This window comes from Manacus vitellinus, unplaced genomic scaffold (assembly GCF_001715985.3).
Source record: "Manacus vitellinus isolate BGI_N305 unplaced genomic scaffold, ASM171598v3 scaffold_38_pilon, whole genome shotgun sequence".
Taxonomy (NCBI): Eukaryota; Metazoa; Chordata; class Aves; order Passeriformes; family Pipridae; genus Manacus; species Manacus vitellinus.
In genome coordinates, this window is record NW_021940526.1 from 3006756 (window position 1) to 3018791 (window position 12036).

General features: G+C 39.4%; 1 protein-coding gene across 5 annotated transcripts in view; it reads right to left on the reverse strand.

Moving 5' to 3' along the window:
• PLCB4 (phospholipase C beta 4) overlaps positions 1-12036 on the reverse strand; it is a 168742-nt gene that overhangs the window by 119585 nt on the left and 37121 nt on the right. Inside the window, exon 2 of one of the 5 annotated variants that reach the window (XM_018077577.2) lies at positions 1159-1226. The exons of the other annotated variants lie outside the window; for them this stretch is intronic. The gene's annotated coding sequence lies outside the window, so the exon portion shown is untranslated. The remainder of the gene's footprint in view (positions 1-1158; positions 1227-12036) is intronic. 5 annotated transcript variants of the gene reach the window in all.

Genomic DNA, 12036 nt, shown 5'->3' on the forward strand with positions numbered 1-12036 from the left:
AGAGGAACAGTTACTTTCCATTGGGCTTGAAAAATTGGACTTTCTGGATGAAAAAAAAAGTACTTCTAAATGTGGGTCACTGATTCCTATATTTCTTATTAGTCTTCAGGCTTTGCACTCAGCAGTTTCATCGGGTGCCAGTGACACTCGTGACACTCGTCCGTGGCAACAGAGTTCAAAATTCAATCATGGAGAAGTCTCCCATTTAGCAAGAGCAAGAACTGGATGGAACTCTTGGCTGATCTTTTTATTGGCCTGGTTTTGTCATGACAATTACTGAGGTTCCCACGAATCAAACAAGAGCTGGGAAAGTCCAAAAGCTATGTTATGGTTTTGTTAAGCTGCACTTTGGGAGTGTGTCAGGAATCCCAGCAGCTGCCTAGGCAGCCCTGCTATCAGAGGTGTGTTTCCACCTGCTGCTTCACAAAGTTCCTCTTCACAAGCTGGTCATTTACATGTCGTGACCTGTGACTGCTCCCTCACAAACTGTGCAGGCTCTAAATGTGGAAATAACACTGTCAGCTATGGCAGAACCTGCCAGACACCAGTTTCCCAGTGCAACAACCCCTGCCCCACATGATACAGTTGACCCCCACTGTTCCCCAAGCTGCACTCCCAAGGTGTCTCTTTTGGGTCTTGGGTCTCTTAAGTTACTGGATCAGATAAAAAAGACTCCAGTGACAATACCAGCTCCCTGACCTTCCTTCCCACATCAGCCAGTTGTTCATGTCTCTGTACCAGCCATGACACACCACAGTACAAAAAAGTGTGTGCGTGTTTTCCTCTGTTCTTAAGAATAAAATTGGCACCTGATGAGGTTCACGGTCTGACATTTCCACAGAAAGGTGGTGGTGGGTTGACATTTTAAAACATTATAAGCCAGTACTGCTGTGAAACACATAAGACCTAGAAATTACATGCTGAAGTAATTTTTGTTGAGTAATTTTGATACTCCTAATCATCATACTAATTACAGGATAAATATGTGAAGCCAAGTCATATACCTATATATATATGTATACACACAATTGATTGAGAGTCATACAATAGTGGACTAAAAGTTTGAATTGATGGACTGAGAGAGGGACAGGCTCCATCAGCACCACATTTGCAAATGCTACTCAACTGTGATTTCTAGTTTAGGAGTGAGCAACTTACAAAGGAGTTCTGGGCTGGATGGATAAACAGAGGTCTAATTAGAGTGATGTGCTGGGAAGCTCTTCCTTCTGTGAAGCAATAAAACAAGGTGGTCACTGTAAAACCTGGTGTTACCTGCTAGATCTCACTATTGCAAAAACACCCCTCCCATAGTCCACAGAAGTACAGTATCCAGACAAAGACTTCAGAACAGGATTTGGTTATGCCACTGTTAAATCCTCCGTGGGAAACATTTTGCTATATAACCCTGCACAGAAAGAGATCAGTGATGGCTGGCGGTGTTGGAAGCTCTGGATGAGGCATTGGAAGCTCTGGATGAAGCATGCCATTTCCCACTGCACCATGCCAGGACAGCTTTTAACATGCATAAAGCATCCTGAATGATTAATAAATCATCACAAAGGAGCAGCTGAGCAGAGCTGCCACATTTATATCTCCCCAGAATAAATGCTAGCTGATTTTAATTGTGTTTCATGTCTTCCTTAGACAAGCAATATAAACTTGGGAAGATTTCACTTCAGAATGAGTAACAGACGGGCTCCAACAGCAGGGGACTGCTATCACAGGAGCAGAGCATGAGCATGACAAAACAGGAGGACAGTGATCCTTCTGCACATCCACTCCTAAGGTTTCTAAGCATCTTGCCTATGTGGCCAGGTTTCACCCTATTGCAGCTAAAATGTTTAGCCCTGTTAGTATCATCTGTATTTCACAGAGCTGCAGTCATAGGCCACATGCTACTCTGTCTGGCATTGTAACAAATCAGAGCCAAAGTCATTCCGTGTCCCAAGCAGCCCATGGGAAATGCTGCCAGAGATACTCTGGATAGCTAAACTGGAGGGGTATGGGGTACCTTGGAAACTGTGAGGTTTCCAAGAGGAAACTCTTCCTGCACAAGAGCCCTAAACCAGTGGTTTGTTTATAGAAAAGAGACTTTCTGTGAGAAATGGAAGAAATATATGCAGGCAGCTCGTCAGATGTTGTGGTGGTATCTTTTGCTGCAAGAGGCTGCAAAAAGAATATAAAGGTCTTGAGTTCAGAGTGGAAAAAATGAACAACAAAGGGCTGTGTCATGGACTTATCAAAAGTGAGAGTATGTTTCCTATTACAGAGAGAGAAACAGAGCAAGAGTGACAGCCATTAGGAATCAAGGTGAAGAGCCCTGAAGTACAAAAGGGTAGCTGATGTTTGATGTACAAGAAGCCAGGAGAGGAAGAAGCAAACGGGACAACGAAACCATCAAAGAAACGGGCTAAAAATTGTGAAATCATTTCAAACTGGTGAACTAAGATTGCACTTATCAAGGCAAGTTTGTTACAGTAACAGGAACATAACACAGTAAGAATTAGGGGAAACAACTAGATGTGTGCACAGATAAGAAGCTTTCTCCAGCAGATGTTAAGCATCTGCCATGCAGTTCCCTCATGCAGCAGTCTTCAGGCTGTGACCCAAAGATATCTGAGTAACTAATACAATTATCAGTCAGAGAAGTGTTATGGTGGTGCTCACAGCACTGGAAGTGAATCAGGGGCAAGAGGGAAGTAGCAGAGAAATCTGGGGGAGACCAAGGAGGACAAAGAAGGTACTGGAGAGAGAGTGCACGGAAGGTGAAAATGGCTCTTTGCTGTGTGTGTGAATTTAAGAGAAAACTGAAGATGAAGAAGGAGATTGAATACAACCAAGTGCACCAACAATAGATGGAGCTGTGAGATAAGAGGAAAAAAAATAACCTTTAAGGGGACTAATTAAAATGGCAATTCTGAAAATGAAGGCAAAAACTCCTACCTTCATGGGAAGGCATGACAGACAATCCACAAGAGCTGTTTGGTATGAGCTTGACAGCCATACCAGGGCAGCAGAAGGAGCTGAAACAACCTGTCACTCTTTTTTCCTGCCCTTAGATGAGCAAACACTGCTCATGCCTAACACAGGTTAAATCCCTGCCAGCTTCCTGTCAGCCAAGTGCCAAGATCAGCCAAGCACTAGGCAAACACAAACTCGACCTGATTTAACAACCATATTGAGGGGTCGTGCAAGTTCTCCATACTTTGCACTCCACACTACATGCTAATGCCATCTGAATTTCTGCCACAAAAGCACAGACAAAAACTTTGTACTGTTTTCTGAGTTCTCTTAAAAATAAAGGAATTCACTATCAGAAGCCTGTTTTGATCTTTGGAAAGGAATAAGTAATACTTTGAGATAAAGGCTAACAAACACGATATATAAAAAGATCTGCAGAGACAAGTGGTATCACTCTATTACCATTAGGAAGTCTATAAATGTACTTCAACACAGGCTCTACTTCATATCCACATTCAAAACAAAGCTGGACAACTATAATAACTCCAGATGGAACCATAAATTTTACTTGAAACTTTTCTGTAAACAGGAAAAAAACAAAGCCTGGTCCTGCATAAAACAGGTTCCTGTATTAGGCAACATTCAGTGAGCCTGTCAAGTGTCAGACAGCTTCATTTGTCAGGGACCTAACAACTGGTTTAGGACAGACTTTGACATCTCATCCTTCTGTGAACATCCTCTGAAAGATGCAAGTTCATGCTTATATGGAACTAATGCACAAAAATGAAATAGCTTCTAGCCTTGTTCACTGGAGATCACAGTAAGGCTCCCATAACAACAAGCAACAAAAGGGAAATTTTATATCAACTTTAATTCCTATTTCCCCTCCCCCAACTTCAAAAGCAATCTCTGGTCACTATTTTTCAAGAAAAGAACTGGACCCTCCAATGCAATGCCACAAATCTTTTTGGAGGAGAGAGCACACAAACCATCAATCAACATTATCAGAGCCATTTTCCAGAGACCTGGAGAAGAGCCTGTGTCCAAAAGCTTAATGGTTGGTCTCTGCAGTGAGCCTCATGAAAGATACCATCTGCTTTTACAGATCTTGCTTTTTAACATAAAACCCAGAAAAAAATAAGCACCCAATTGGCAATATTTACTAACAATTCCCAAGAGGTGGCACTGAGGCCTAGTAATGTTGCTTGGTGCTAATTGCAGGCCGGGGCCTACTTAAACCAGCTGCCAAATGGATTGTCAAATGGGAATTCTGTGCACAGCTACAGGAGAATACATTAAAGTATATGATTAATTTTATCAACAATAACAGACAGGGTAAGTTTCAGTTTGTAGTTACATAAATGAGTCTACAGTCACACAGCTTGCCTGCTGTACATCAAGCAATCCATTCCTCTTATTTTTGGGAAGCTGAGCTTTGAATCATGTTGTGTAATTTATAAATCACCATATTGAAACCTGCTGATTATGCCATGCGCGTCAGTACTCAGCTAAGTAATTTCCAGGCACAGTGGAAACCACAGAACTGTTCTTGGGCCCTTCAGACTATTGACAGACATGCTAATTATTTGCTACTTAATAGTAATGTGTAGCTAGATGTAAATTACAATATGGTAGGGTTGGTTAAGCCCTTTGTTATTTAACACGTTTTACACGTTATTTTTTTCAAATCAACATCCTGTCAAAGACACAAATGGCAGTAGCTCAACACAGGAAAGAAAACTACCACGGCCAGACCCTGTTCCTCACTGCTACCAGTGCGGCACTTGAGTAACAGAGCCAAGGAAAATAATCCAGGATGAGCAAATGCACAGCTGCCACTGCGAAGTCCTGCTTCCCACCACAGAGCCTCTGCATCTCCACACTCAGGGAACCTTGATCCTGAAGACTTGTCAATAAAGAGACCACAACAAAGGGGTTTGACACACAGCTAACAACCTATTCAAATGTGAACGGCACTAAGTGGATGACCAGGAAAAGGAACCCAAAAGGGAGGGAATAGCAAACACTTTCTGTTTGTTTCTAAATGCTCAAACATTCAATTTGCTGTAAGAGAACACAATAAAAAATAATGGAGCAATATTTAGGTCTAACAACTGCCAAAGCCAACAGCACAAAATCTCTCTGGTCCCCAGTGTAACTAGCCAGCTGTACAGTATGCTGAAAGTTGAAGTATTTTATTCTTACTGAAGCAAAAAAAATTGTGTCTGGAAGCGCTGCAGTAGAATTCCAGGCAGAGCACTAATTTCTGCCATAATACAAGGACTGCTAGACCATTTGGAAATTTAATAAGAAGGCCAGTATTCACAACAACACTGCTGGATGAGGGTTCAGGAAAGAGAGAGAGTGCTGTTTGTCTTTTCTTCAAGAAGAGTTTTCTTGATAGATTTTATGACCGCAAAATAGTCCTGGCCAAATCACATGGATCAAATCTTCCTAATTTTGGCACCTAGTAAAAGACATGTTCTTAGAAACATTCCTAAAAACCCTGTAGCAAACAAGAAGGGAAAGTGGGGAGTTTGTCCATCCAAGTGTGAACAAGTGTCATCCAAGTGTGGGGAGTTTGTCCATCCAAGTGTGAAATCCAACTGTGCATTAGGCCCTTCAAAGAATATACATGAGCCATACAAGGAACACATGAATTATACAAGGAACACAGGAATTACACAAGGAACACTGCTACTTATTTTAGGGAGCCTGCTTCACCAGTTGCTGACCATTACAATTTCCCAATGGCAAAGACATTTTACAATGTCTTGATTTTATTTCAGCAGGGGAAAAAAAATCCAACCAAACCCCACCTATTTCCTTCTTTTTTCTTATTTTGTATATGAGTTCACTGATGAGGCTTAAGGTTTGGATTGACAAACAGATACATGACCACAGCTGAAGGAATAGCAAATTACAGTTGAATGAGGAGAAACAGGAATTTGAGTTGGGACAGGGAACTGCTAAGGAAGTTTTACACCCAAGGCAGTACAACACGAACCTGCATCCTCCCATTTCTATTTCATGCAGGTCAGCACACTCACCTTTTTCTTCAGCACTGCCTTATGTGTGCTTTAATTGCATCAGGCTAACAAGCAGTTGACATCTTACAAAATGTTGGAACTAGGGATTGATGTTTTAAGGGATGTAAAGGCTGGCATTTCAAGCTGCTTTACAATGGTGAGGGACACAGACTTCAACAGAGGGTCGTAAGAGGAGCAGTAAAAATCACATCTGAACTGATGTGGGGAAGTGAGTATTCCAGAGCTTGAGATTCCATATCTGATGAGATTCTGATTCTGTATTTCTTAAAAGAATCAGCAAACAGTAACATGTTAACTCCATCTAGAGTAATACATGGAAAATAGAGAACTCTCATTTGCTGGACTTTGGACTTGCTGCTTCTCTTTTGACTCAGGCATCTCTGTGTTGGCTCTGGCAGCCACACGTGTTGCAGCCAGTGACCTGCCCACCATCGTATCCCCGGTGTGAAATCCAGGATTCACGTCTGCCAGCAGGGATACTTGCACCAATGCCAACAAATCATCACACAGGTTCTACAACTGGGGTAAAGGAAAGAGTACAGAGAGATGGATCTTCCAGGAACGTTCTGCTTTTAGCCTGGTCTCCTGCCACACTGATTTTAGGTGTAGCCTCAGGGTATCTACCTCTATGCAGCCTTGTCACCTTGTCCCCCTCTAGGGGGATTACTCTATACCACAGAATATCCTTAGATTCTGGGCATGCTGCTCCTGTACACACTTTTGGTATCCAAATCCCTCCCATTCCTCTTTGCAAAGACTCAAGTTTTAAATCTCTATGCCTATTCAGGGTGTCCAGCAACAAGTTTGTTCTGTAGCCTTAAGTCTTAAGAGCTCAAGAAAAACTCATTATGTCTTTAAATGACAGTTACACATCAGTCCTCCTTCCCTCAGCACTCAATCTTTTATATTGTTTTTCTCCATTCAAGTTAGATTATTCAAGGAATCACTGATTCCTTCCCCAGTGACTCAGGAGTGATAAAAAACCTGCCACTGCATAGCAGGAACGCTGAAATCATTGCCCAAAAATGATCAGCCAATACTGGGGGATTAAAACAGGACTGTGCACTCCCTTCTCCACACTCAGCAGGTGCCATTAGTGAGGTCCTCAGACTTTTTCCATGCTTCCCAAGTACAGCAAAGCTTAAGGGATACCCTTCCCAGAGTTCCAGGCAAAGAAAAGTGGTAAAGAAGCAAAAAAGGTGGGGATGTCTTGCAAATGGACCCAAATTTTGTGCTCAAAAGGTAGAAAATATACACATGGAACAGAAATGAAGTGCTAAACCATAGCTAGTCTGCAACCAATGAAAATAGACCAGAAACAGAAAATACAAATAGAAATTTATTTATATTTGCTGATAGCAGGGTGCTCTGAGTAGCACAATTCTGTGAAGGACTGCAAAGAAAAAAAATTAAGCAGAAATACCAAGTGATGATTCCCAAAATTTTCACTTTATGGTCTTAAGAATTAAACCTAAAAACAGTGGCCCCAGTATGGCTGCAAAATAATTTATGAAGTTATTTACATGTGGGTAGTTTGAAAATATAAAAAGGTTGTGACACCATAACACAGTCACAGCAAAACAATATAATCTCAATAAAATAAGCAGCGTATTTTACAGTTAGTATATCTGCTATTTCCTTTTCCTTCATAAAACTCAGAATAAAACATTTTCTCCTCCACATCCTTTTTCCACTGCTGATATGAAACTGCACTTCTGCACGTACATGCACATAATGGTGTCCTATTTATATTTTCGGTTTTTTGAAAATATTTATATTTTCTGTTAGCACAACAGGCATCTGTAACAACACAGAACTCACTAAACTTTCTGCCAGGTTTCCCATTTCAAGCAGCATTCCTGTTGGAGCTTAGTCATGATAAATGAGCTCTGAATATTTTCATGTCTTTTGAACGGTAATGGTTTCAGCACTGGAAACTTTTTAGTCAAAGAAAAGCTCATGAACACGCACAAATATTCATGATCTCACTATGGTCAAATGATCCTGCTTAGAATCCTGAATAAAAACATATACAGACATTTAATACTGGAATAAAGAAGTTCCATTCTTAAGAGCATTAAGTTAAACATTTCCAGTATAAACAGTAAAAAACCCCCAAACTATGATGACATTCTCAGTTTGATGTATTTAGCCATGTAATAGATAACACTAAAAAAAAGAAGTGTATTTTTAATGGAAATATGCAAAATTGCAGAGAGACAAACATATACCTTCTTCCAAGTGGTTGGGCCATATGATGTAAACAACTGAAATTTCCACTTAATTTAATAAGACAGTTTTGGCAAAGACTTTAATTCTAAGTTCACTACTAAAATGACAAATTTTCATTTATCACCTAATCAATTCTACTCAGCTTCAGTGTATAAATTACATCTCACTCAAACTTTATGCTAACCCTGCTCTGTTTTGTAATGGTTTCCAATAAAATGCCACAAAAAACTTCATGGTTCATTCCTATTCATAATGATTTCCCATGAAATTTTATATAGAAGATTATCCAACATAATTAATTTAAAAAAAAAAAAGCAGACTGTCAAGTTCTTCTTTCTAACTGTCACTGTCTGAAAATAAAAAAAAAAAAGGATTAGTCCAAAGCATCCTGCATTGAAATTATGTTGTTAGTTCAGTGTGTTCTCATAAGAAAAATTTATATACAATATTTTCACTTAGGACTTCTAAGAAGACCACTTGGAAATTGCATGAGGTTCACTCCAACACAGAAGGGTCCTGATATTTTCATCTTACATACATTTAAGCCTATGATTGCACTCATCTCAGTGAGGCTTGCCACGGAAAAATAGCAAGGCATACTTTTATACTTTTCAAAGTAAATTTGCTGTCATTTTGATGAAAGAAATCCTCCACATGAAAAAGCTTGACAGCAACAATTTTGGGGTTTACTTTTCTTACAAAAATACAGGCAATAGTCTGCATAGGCACTTTATACTTTTCTCAAAGCCTCAACCTCCTAAAGCCACGAAAAATTCTTTCCAAAAGAAAGATGCTTCTCTTCAGACATTCTTAGAATTCCCCACGATCATTACTGAACAGAGGGACTATTCATGGTGATCTTATCACTCCCACATATTATATATAGTCCAGAGTCTGCTCCAGTGCAGGCAGGTGGAATGCAAGTGATTTCATCTGGACTGCACTCGGAGCTCATGGACCCAATTACGAAGCTGGATGGAATGAGTTGGGGGAAAACACACGAAATAATTTACAATACAGTTATTTGGTGCTTTAGGAGGATCACAGATGAAGTTGCATCGGTTTTCTTTCTTAAAGCCAACCTCTCTGATCTCTGATATTTACCGTAAATTAAGAATACAGAGGGAAACCAATGAATTCATATTTGTTGCTGTTTACAACAGGTGTATCATGAGAGCTATAAAACCACAGCTGAGCTGTGGAACTACAACCAGGTTTTTTAGAACTGGTGTGTGAGTTTTTACCAAACTAAACTGCCCAGCAGGAGATAGTTCACAACCTTGTTCACTTCCTCCTTTCCCCTGGACTCCACAAGGCTCTCCCAACAAACTGCATTCCTGATTTTTGCAGGCTACAATTTCTCCCAGGGACACCATTTTTCGAAGATTTTTTTGTTGTGAATCAGACGATAAGAATGATTCTGAAATCAATGCAAATCCTGTCACTAACTTAGGGAGAGCTAGGATTTCATCCAAAGAATGTTACCATATGCTATTTAACATTATCTGTAATGTAAACTGTGATGTGAAATATAGTCTGACTGTTAAAAGAACCAGAAAATTGTCTAGCCACTTCTTGGTTCACCATATTTCCTATTTATAGCAGGAAATTGAGTTATTTCCTGCTATAAACTCAAGCTCCTTTTTTTTGAAGTCTCTGTAAAACAACAACATTTAAAGGCATAAAAACAAGCTGTTTCATCATGCAAAACCAGGAACATCCCTAAGTATAAATTTTCACCAGTATTGTACCAGACTGGTTTCAAGTCATCAAAATGATTGACTCAATGAAGAAAAGGAGTGATGGGAAATTATACAAAGAATAGAAATATTGACACTTTAAAGACAGAACTTCTCGGCTCAAACCATCTGATGTGAGGCTGCCCCATCCCTGGAAGTGCTCAAGGCCAGGTTGGATGGGGCTCTGAGCAACCTGGACTAGTAAAAGGTGTCCTTGTCCATGGCAAAGGGGTTTGAACAAGATGATATTTAAGATCCCTTCCAACCCAGCCCATTCTATGATTCTATGATTTATTTAATTCTATAGGTTAAGTTAAATAAAGAAAAATTACATTTCATTTACATTTTACAGGATTTCTGACAGTCTCTGTGAACTTTTATAGCATTTGTTTTTCAGAGAAGAGTAAGAATTTACAGAAAAAAGCCTCTTAAATCCCTTATTTCCAAATCTTAACTTTTCTATGCTGTAATAAGCACACGCCTGTGGCAAAGAAAGCCAACAATTCCTCTGCCAAAAAGTCAAAATCTGTTAAGTGCATAACCAATTAAAAACATAATATAAGCCATTATCTGACATGTCAGAGTCTTCCAATTGCACATTAGAATTAAAATGGTGCTTTATCTGAATCACTGTGTATTAGGCTCGTTTTGCCTTTATTTGTGTATGTGTACCCATCTTATTTGCAGTTCCACAAAACCAAACTGAATAAACAAATGGTTTGCAATTGATTAATCCAACTCAGCTGGTGCAGGGTTTATTTAATTTATGTTTAAAAAGGAAAATGCCTCGCACGTGCCCCAACTGTGCTCACCACAATTTAGCAGTAATGCATCCAGGCAGCCTCTGAGTCAATGAAACTTTGCCTGTCATCAATTTGCACTCCAGCCCCTGTTCCCCACCAGCAGCTCCGTGCCATCCATCCCTATCACCCCTTTCTCCCTGCCATCAGCAGCTTCCATCCATACAAACCATCCATAAAAACCTCTTTGACTTTCTGTCACCACCAGATTACACATCAACACTTTTCTCTTAATTAGATGGGCTGTTAATTTAGGAAGATACCATTGACTTAAAATCTGATGCATTTCAAATAAAACAATTAACAGCCCCTTCATCACAGCTTCAAACTATCTGACTGCTGGCTCATTGTTATGATTTTACAGCAGTATTTTCCAATGTCTTGTGCTTTTCTTGCCTGCTATTGTGTGAGTGAAAGATAATTCCAGTCCCAGAAATGTTCTCCAGTTAAAAAATAAAGGAGACAAGTAAATAACAAAAATAAAAGTTACCAAGAGTGCAACTTCACACAGTGGAACTGCTCATGAAGGATGTGCTGACAGGTCTCATTTGACTGAATGCATAAAGACCTTAAAAATAACATTAACCACTGTCAAGGTAAAAATCTTCTGTATTTCACTAGGAATTATCTGCTGTGTTCCAATTACAGCATATTAATGCTGGTCCAGGAGTGCTTGAAACAGGCTTGCAACCTTTAAGATACCTCAGATATTCTGAAGGATTCAAAAAGAGTGTGACAACAAGAAAAGAATTAGGAAATAAAGGTTTCATAAAAGTAAAAATATTTATTCAAAGAAGTTAAATACTCCTTTGCTGCTTTTATTCCTCAAACGTTATAGTTCTCTCCACTGGGTCAGGCCTATCCTACAGTGAAGATTGATTTATCTTAGCTCTATCAGTTTTGCATCATCAACATACAAAGTACATATCCTGTTGTAGGGTAAATAAATCAATTTTTACTAAGATGACTGCTTTTACCCTTGGGCTTGTACTCCTTCAATTACATTAGCCAGTAAAACAAATAAATAAACGTGTTACAATATTAACCGGCAAAATCATAATCAATACAATTTAAATTCAGGTGAGAGTTGAATTATAAGTACCAAAACCTACCAGAAATTAAGTTTAGAAGAATTTTTCTTATCCAAACAAGTGTGAGTTGTTCATTAATTATATAAATTTTATTCTTAAACAAGTACAGGTTTGCTTGTTTGTTTACCCCAACGATGAGAGACACAGCATACCCACAGTAAGA